Below are 8,814 nucleotides of genomic sequence, written 5' to 3'. Positions count from 1 at the left end.
TATATATATATATATATATATATATATATATATATATATATATATATATATATAAAATTTCTTTAGAAATCAAAAACCAAACTCACCACAGAATATTTAGAACAATTACATTTTGACCAAAGGCATGAGTAAAAATAATAATAACGATAACAATAATAATCCTACTATTTTGAAAAAGCACACACACACTAATTTATCTTTCACCAGAATAAAGACAAACAAAGTGAAAAAATGCATGACGTTCAGAAGACTTTCCCCAGCCGGTTGATTTTAATTTGTGCTCTCAGATGTGAACGTAGTGCACGGCCTGCAGTTTGTTTCTGTTCCACAGCGCAGCATCAGTACCACCTTCTGGTTCAACCTGAGAACTTGGAAATGAAAAACACTCATATGATTTGACTTCCACAGCACCATCTTCCTGCAAAATGACAGATCAGACAGAGTGAGAAGCATTGAAAGAATTATCAGTCCAGGAAACATGTCTTCTTCCTGGTATTTGATTTCCTTGAATGTGTGTGTGTGGGTGCATCAGTCAGGGTGTGAGATTAGTCCAGGTGAAACACACACTTTGTGTGCATTGAATTGACTTTAGGGACAAACTGCCTGCTCAGAAGTTTTTAATAGTTCAGTTTATTTAAAGGGAAAATTTAGAAGCCCACTTTGTTATTTGATGAAAAAAAAAGATAATTAAAATCAAAATTATAAAAAAAAAATCTATCTCAAAATTCTGACCTAATATCACAAAATTAGGAGATAGCATCTTAAAAATTATGAAAGAGTTACAAAGAAGCAGAAATTAACTTTATTAGTATAAGATCTTTTGAAGTAGAGGTCTGTAGAAACATTAATTCAATTCAATTCATCAAAGTCCATGCTCAATAATCCAGGTACAAAATCCAACAATGTTCACTCAGGTCATCTGGACAGTTTCTCTTTTTCTTGAGATGTTTGGTCCTTCATCCATTCCAAAGGACTTCATCAATCTGAGGAGCCACAAACAAACTCAGAAACCGTCTTATCACCAGCAAACTGGTTGGTCCATTATGGGGGTGTGCTGCTTGTGAGACTGAGTTTTTTTTTTTTTTTTTTTTGCTCCTCGGACTGATGAAGCCCTTTGGATGAAGGATGAAATGTTCATCCATCCATCCATTCATCCATCCATCCATCCATCCATCCATCCATTCATTCATTATCTTTACCCGCTTATTCCTTTTTTGGTTATGGCGGTCAGTGGTGCCCGTATCCAGCCATCACTGTGTGAGAGGCGAGGGACACCTGGACAGGTCTCCAGTCCATCACAGGGACACCTGGACAGGTCTCCAGTCCATCACAGGGACATATAGACACAACCATTCACTCTCTCTCTCTCACCTAGAGACAATTTAGGTTAAGAGATTCTTCATTGTCATTCGCACCACATGTGGTACATGTGGTGTAACGAGATTATGTTCTCAGGGTCCCAGTTACATCCAACAATAAAAATGAGAAAGACAAACAATGATAACATCTAAGATATGAACTAAGAAAAACATCAACTAAATATACACTAAGCACTAGTGGCATAAAAACAACACGCAGAACAGCAGCACTAACATGAGTCTGAGTGAGTAGATGAGCATGCATGAACACATCAACACGAAATAGATCAGCAGCAACATGAAATAGATCAGCAGCAACATGATGTGATTTTTCACAGTGATTATCCTGGTTAGAGATTCGTTAATCTAACAGCCTCAGGGTAGAAGTGTCTGTGATGGTGGGGAGACTGACTCCAACATCTTCTGTGCAGCCTTCACCACTCTCTGCAAAGCTTTTCTTTCTGCAGCTGTGCAGCCTCCATGCCACACGTTGATGCTGGAGCACAGGATGCTCTCCGCTGCACACCTGTAGAAGGAGGTGAGGACTGAGCTTCCCAGACCAGCTCGTCTCAGCCGCCTGAGGAAGTAGAGTCTCTGATGAGCTTTCTTCATCAGGCTGGTGGTGTTGTTGCTCCAGCTGAGGTTGTCATTCATGTGTACACCCAAGTACTTGTAGCTGGAGACCACTTCCACCACAGATCCTCTTATGTTCAGGGTGGTGTAGGTGTGTTTGTTCCTTCTGAAGTCCACAATCATCTCCTTTGTCTTCTTCACATTGATGTGAAGGTTATTCTCTCTGCACCAGCTCTCCAGGTGTTCCACCTCCTGCCTGTAGCTGGACTCATCATTGTTTGTGATGCATCCCACCACCGCTGTATCATCTGCAAACTTTGCAATGTGACAGCCTGGATGGGTAGCTGCACAATCATACATGAACAAGGTAAACTAAAGAGGGCTCAGCACACATCCCTGAGGGGAGTCAGTGCTGAGGGTTATGGTGGAGGAGGAGAAGTTGTGGATCCTCACTGACTGTGGTCTGTTTGTTAAGAAGTCTAGTACCCAGTTGCAAATGGAGGGGCTTAGTCCTAGTGTGAGTAGTTTGTCCATCATGGTGTTGAAGGCAGACATGAAGTCCACAAAGTGCATACAGACGTAATTTAGAGTTACCAATCAGTCTAACATGCATGTTTTTGGTCTCATCCATCCATTCTCTTCTGCTTATCCGGGGTCGGGTCGCGGGGGTAGGAGGCCCAGACTTCCCTCTCCCCAGCCACTTGGGCCAACTCCTCCAGGGGAATCCCAAGGCATTCCCAGGCCAGCCGAGAAACATAGTCCCTCCAGCGTGTACTGGGTCTTCTTCTGGGTCTCCTCCAGGTGGGACGTGCCAGGAAGACCTAACCAGGGAGGTGTCCAGAAGGCATCCCAACCAGATGCCTGAGCCACCTCAACTGGCTCCTCTCGATGTGGAGAAGCAGCGGCTCTACTCTGAGTCCTTCCTGGATGACTGAGCTTCTCACCCTATCTCTAAGGGAGAGCCCAGACACCCTGCGGAGAAAACTCGTTTCGGCCACTTGTATCCGAGATCTCGTTCTTTCGGTCACAACCCAAAGCTCGTGACCATAGATGAGGGTAGGAACGTAGATCGACCGGTAAATTGAGAGCTTCGCCTTTTGACTCAGCTCTCTCTTCACCACGACAGACCTGTACAGCGCCCGCTTCACTGCAGATGCTGCACCTATCTGCCTATCGATCTCACGCTCCTTTTTTCCCTCATTCGTGAACAAGACCCAAGATATTAAACTCCTCCACTTGGGGCAAGACCTCCTCCCGGACCCGGAGAGGGCACTCTACCGTTTCCAGTTCAAAACCATGGCCTCGGATTTGGAGGAACTAATCCTCATTCCGGCTGCGTCACACTCGGCTGCAAACCGCTCCAGCGAAAGCTCTAGATCATGACCTGATGAAGCCAACAGGACCACATCATCTGCAAAAAGCAGACACGCAATCCTAAGGCCACCAAAACGGATCCCCTCAACACCTTGGCTGTGCCTAGAAATTCTGTCCATAAAAGTTATGAACAGAATCAGTGACAAAGGGCAACCTTGGCGGAGTACAGCTCTCACTGGGAATGAGCCCAACTTACTGCCGGCAATGCGGACCAGGCTCTGACACCGGTCATACAGGGACCTAACAGCCCTTATCAAAGGGCCTGGTACCCCATACTCTTAGAGTACCCCCTAAAGGACTCCCTGAGGAACGCGATCGAGCGCCTTCTCCAAGTCCACAAAGCACATGTAGACTGGTTGGGCAAACTCCCACGCCCCTCCAGGACCCTGCTGAGGTTGTAGAGCTGGTCCAGTGTTCCACCACCAGGATGAAAACTGCACTGCTCCACCTGAATCCGAGGTTCGACTATATGACGGACCCTCCTCTCCAGAACCCCCGAATAGACCTTACCAGGGAGGCTTAAGAGTGTGATTCCCCTGTAGTTGGAACCAGTGGTGGGATGGGATGTACTTAAGTACATTTTTCACATATCTGTACTTTACTTAAGTAGAATTAAATGTGGGTACTTTATACTTTTACTCCACTACATTTTACATGAAGTATCTGTACTTTCTACTACACTACATTTCTATAATGCATTGCATTACAAGTTACATTCATGTTGCAGCTTTTTGATTTGTTTGTTACTTTGAAATAACCAATGGTGAGAGGAGAGTTGGTCCATTGAATCACTGCAAAGAGAGCAGGTAACGTTAGACCCACCTTCAAGAAGAGCTGGGTCAATGACATATATTCTAGTATATATGTCACTGAGCTGGGTGCACCCACAGCACCACTAGCACACCCAAAATGTATTCCAGCGCAAGAGAGTCACCCAGAAGATACACACCACCCATGGCCTTATTGAAAGGCTCAGTACAACAGGACAGATTCTCTCTCCCAAAAGAGCCAGATTGGACTCAAAAATCTTTGAAAACCAACTTCTTCTGAACTTGAACAAGAAGTTCTTGCTGCAATATTAAAATGTGTCAGTTCATGATGTTAGGAGACAAGAGATGTCTCCAAATGTCTCAACACTCAGGTCCAAGTTTTGAAAATGGTGTCAGGAAGTTAAAATATTGTTCAATATTGACCCATTACAAGGTTGAATAGACATATTTTAACTAGAGTTGATGACAAACTGGAGTTGAAATGATCAGAGCCTGTTTCTTTGTTAGTTGTATCTAATGTTCCTTTTTTCATCAGACAACTTTTACTTAAATGTGTTTACTGCAGTTAAAATGACACATTGGTTTTGATTTGTGTTAAATAAAAACTTTCAAAGGTATAATCGTTCCTCTTTCTTATTTTGATTAATGACATTTACTCTGCAGGTCACCCCTGAAATTCTGCTGCACAGAATCACAAGTCCAAGTGTGAACTGTGTCACAGAGTAAACACAATAAAAGCATGCATCGTCTGCAGCATCGTTCATTAAAATGTCTCACCACCCATATTAATGTATTACAGAAAATATACGTATGGTACGCAGACTTAAAAATATGTAGACCATTGCATTAGGTAATACATTCAGCAAGTACTTTTACTTTTAATACTTTAAGTATTTTAAAAGAAAGTACTTATTTACTTTTACTTAAGTAAAAATGTTAATGTGGTACTTCTACTTTTACTAGAGTACATTTTTGTCTGTTTATTTGTACTTTTACTTAAGTGCAGTGTTTGAGTACTTTCTCCACCACTGGTTGGAACACACTCTACGGTCCCCCTTTTTGAATAGGGGACCACCACCCTAGTCTGCCAATCCAGGGGAACTGCCCCCGATGTCCACGCAATATTGCAGAGTTGTGTAAGCCAACACAACTCCACAACATCCAGAGCCTTAAGGAACTCAGGGCAAATCTCATCCACCCCTGGGGCCCTGCCACCGAGGAGCTTTTTAACCACCTCGGTGACCTCAGCACCAAAAATTGGAGAGCCTGACCCAAGGTCCCCAGGCTCTGCTTCCTCAGTGGAAGACGTGCCGGTGGGATTAGAATAGAATAGAAACAGCCTTTATTGTCCCACGGATGGAAAATTCAAGTGTAACAGCAGCAACAGATAAAAAGATTTCACACAAAAGTTTCTAAATGTTAATAAACAGTACAATATATAAAATAAATAAGATAAACAATGTCAATAATATCCTGATGCATGCTCAATAATCCAGGTAGAAAAATCTATAAAAGTTAAATGTGGTCCTCTGAACATTCAAAAACCAAGCAGCTGTTTTTTGAATGTCCAGAGGACCACATTTAACTTTTATAGAATGTCAATAATAATGTTCAATATGTGTTTGAACATTGTTAAGGACAGACTATTTACAATACAGTATTATAGGCAGAGTGTGTGTTTTAGCAGAGGTCAGCGCGTATTTAATCCTTATTGAGTTTGTTGGGAGCAGCAGGGTCCTGGAGGGTGCGTGGGAGTTTGCTCAACCGGTCTACATGTGCTTTGTGGACTTGGAGAAGGCGTTCGACCACGTCCCTCGGGGAGCCCTGTGGGGGATACTCTGGGAGTATAGGGTACTGGGCCCTTTGATACGGGCTGTTAGGTCCCTGTATGACCGGTGTCAGAGCCTGGTCCGCATTGCTGGCAGTAAGTTGGGCTTGTTCCTGTTCATTTACCCATTCATACAACACTCTACTAGATCTTAACAAAGACTAATCAGAACTTTATCACATTCATAGTTTAAAGTGCTTTATAAATAAAGTTGTATTGTAGTTGTATTGTATTCATACACCAATGGGACACGCATCAGAGATAATGAGGGGTTCAGCATCTTTCCCAGGGACACTTCAGCATGTGACTGCTGGTGGAATCAAACCCCCAACTCTTGCATGGGAGGACGATTGCTCTAACCACTCAGCCACAGCTCTCAATAAATATCTTACCTTCATAGGCATCTCGTTGGACGTCTTCTGCTGGGAGAAATCTGCTGTTTGTGTTGTCTTCTTGTTCACTATATAGTGGTTTTCAAAACTTTAAATGTTATGTTCCTTCTACTATAAGGTGTCCTAATATGGTGCAATATTAACGTTATAATAATAGTAGTGTGCATAGTTTGTTCCAGCTGGGTCGAAGCAGATCATCTGAAGCCGTCTTCAACAGGCAGGTTATTTAATGTCTGAGAACTTTTCCAAAGACCCACACTTCAAAAAAAATTCAAATTATATCTTTATTAAGAAGAAAACTTCTCAAAGTGTGGTATAAATACCACTAGTAGTACTCAGAACAAATTTAGGCCTAAACTTTTTACAAATTAAATAAAGTAATGACCATAAGGTTAGCAGAAAGCAAAACACAGAGATTATTAAAAATATGAAATATGTAGGAAAACTAGAGAGATGTCATTTCCTGTGAAAATGCTGCAGATGCTTAGTTGAACGATTTTTTGCTGAAAGCTGCTGAAGAAGTTGAAACCCGGCTCAAAAGCTTTTATGAATCGTTAGCTTTTTGAACAGGTATTTGCAAATGAACAGCTAACATTTGTTAAAAGCAGGAAATTAAAAGTGGAAAGCAAAAGAAAAATTATATAAATGAGTAGAAAAAGCTGAATAGCGGAGAAATGTAGCAGAAAGGAGCATAATAAGATGAAATTAGCAAAAACAAAACTGATGCAGAGGACTGAGAGAGATGGAGGAGGATGGCTCGCTGTCGACCCCTGAAGAGGGAAAAGCTGAAAAAAGATGCAAAAAACAAAAGTGAAATGAACAGAGAAAGATGAAGGTAGCATAAAGAAGCTGAAAATGTCTGAACCAGAACAAAAGCTGAAATGAGCAGTAAAAGTTATCAATTCAATTCATTTAACTTCAATTCAGTTTATTTATAAAGCGCCAAATCACATCAAAGTTGTCTCAGGGACTTTACAGAAACAGTCACATACATAGAAAAGTCAATTAGTAAAGTTCTCTATCTAAGGAATCCAGCAGACAAGATGAATCTTGGCTTCGTTGCAGTCTCCCATCCTGAGCAAGCACAGTGGAGACAGTGGAAAGAAAAACTCCCTTTGACAGGAAGAAACCTCCAGCAGAACCAGGATCAGGACCAGAGACCATCTGCTTTGACCGGCTGGTTGAGAGGACAGGAAGGAGAGACAGACCAACACAGCTCCAGGTATAGGTCCAGGTCCAGGTATAGGTCCAGGTATAGGTCCAGGTATAGGTCCAGGTGTACCTGAAAGACAAAAAAAAAGCACGTTAAGGATAGAAAAAATAATTACAAATACAAAACAGGTTGAGCAGAGTAAGTAAAGACAGTAGTAGAGTGAAAAGTGTGGTCAGTTTGTCCTCCAGCAGTCTAAGCCTATAGCAGCAGAACTAAGGGACAGCTCAGGAAACCCAAGCCGACCCTAACTATAGGATTTATCAAAAGGAAAGTCTTAATCCTGTTTTAAAACTGGATAATGTGTCAGCCTCACGGACAGAGATTGGAAGTTGGTTCCACAAGAGAGGAGCCTGATAACTGAAAGATCTGCCTCCCATTCTGTTTTTGTAAACTCTAGGAACCACACAGCACAAAGAGTGAAGGATGTGGAGCTCCATTCATTTTCAATGAGGAAAACATGACAGAAAAAGCTAAACATTTCAAAAATAAAAAATTGAACAAATACCAGACGTTACAGCAGGAATCTCCTGTATGAGCTGAATGTTTTGATAAATGAATTGTTGAAAAGCTGTGGAACAAGTAACATGCTAAAAAAAAAAACAGAAGAGGAACGAGTCATCATCTTCAAACACTTATCGTAGTCGGGTCATGGATGCAACTGGTCCAGGAGAGAAGCACAGATATATTTTTCCTCAGCAACACATTCTGGGGGACCCTGAGGTGTTCCCAGGCCTCAGAAGATAAACCGTCACACCAACGACCTTTGGGTCTTCCCTGGAGCCATCTACCAGTGGAACGTGCCCAGAAAGCAAATAAAAGAACCACACTCAATGGCAGGACAACATTGTTAACCAGTATTTTACTAGCAAGGACAGATTTTCAGGACAGGTTACACAGATATACAGGAAATACCCACAGATGGTAAATGGACTGTACTTATACAGCACCTTTCTATCTAATCAAGACACTCAAAGCTCTTTACAACAATCTGTGCCTCATCTACCCATTCATACAGCTCTATACTAGATCTGTACAAAGATAATTAAACAAATCATTCTAAAGAGACTAATCAGAGCTTTATCACATTCATACACTGATGGGACACACATCAGAGGCTATGAGGGGTTCAGTGTCTTGCCCAGGGACACTTCAACATGTGACTGCTGGTGGATTCGAACCCCCAACTCTTGCATTGGAGGACGACTGCTCTAACCACTCAGCCACAGCCGCCCTACTGTACAGGAAGTACTCACAGATATACAGGAAGTACACACAGATATACAGGAAATACCCACGGATAAACAGG

The 8,814-nt window shown here is 42.1% G+C and overlaps 1 protein-coding gene across 1 annotated transcript in view; it reads left to right on the top strand.

Annotated features, from left to right (window-relative positions):
- The window catches only part of sting1 (stimulator of interferon response cGAMP interactor 1), a 28,078-nt gene that overhangs the window by 13,530 nt on the left and 5,734 nt on the right, over positions 1 to 8,814 (top strand). The gene's annotated exons all lie outside the window — the stretch shown is intronic.

This window comes from Nematolebias whitei, chromosome 4 (assembly GCF_014905685.2).
Source record: "Nematolebias whitei isolate Nwh7 chromosome 4, NemWhi1, whole genome shotgun sequence".
Classification (NCBI taxonomy): domain Eukaryota; kingdom Metazoa; phylum Chordata; class Actinopteri; order Cyprinodontiformes; family Rivulidae; genus Nematolebias; species Nematolebias whitei.
Note: the sequence above shows the minus strand (reverse complement) of the source record. Positions and strands in the feature narration are given on the sequence as shown.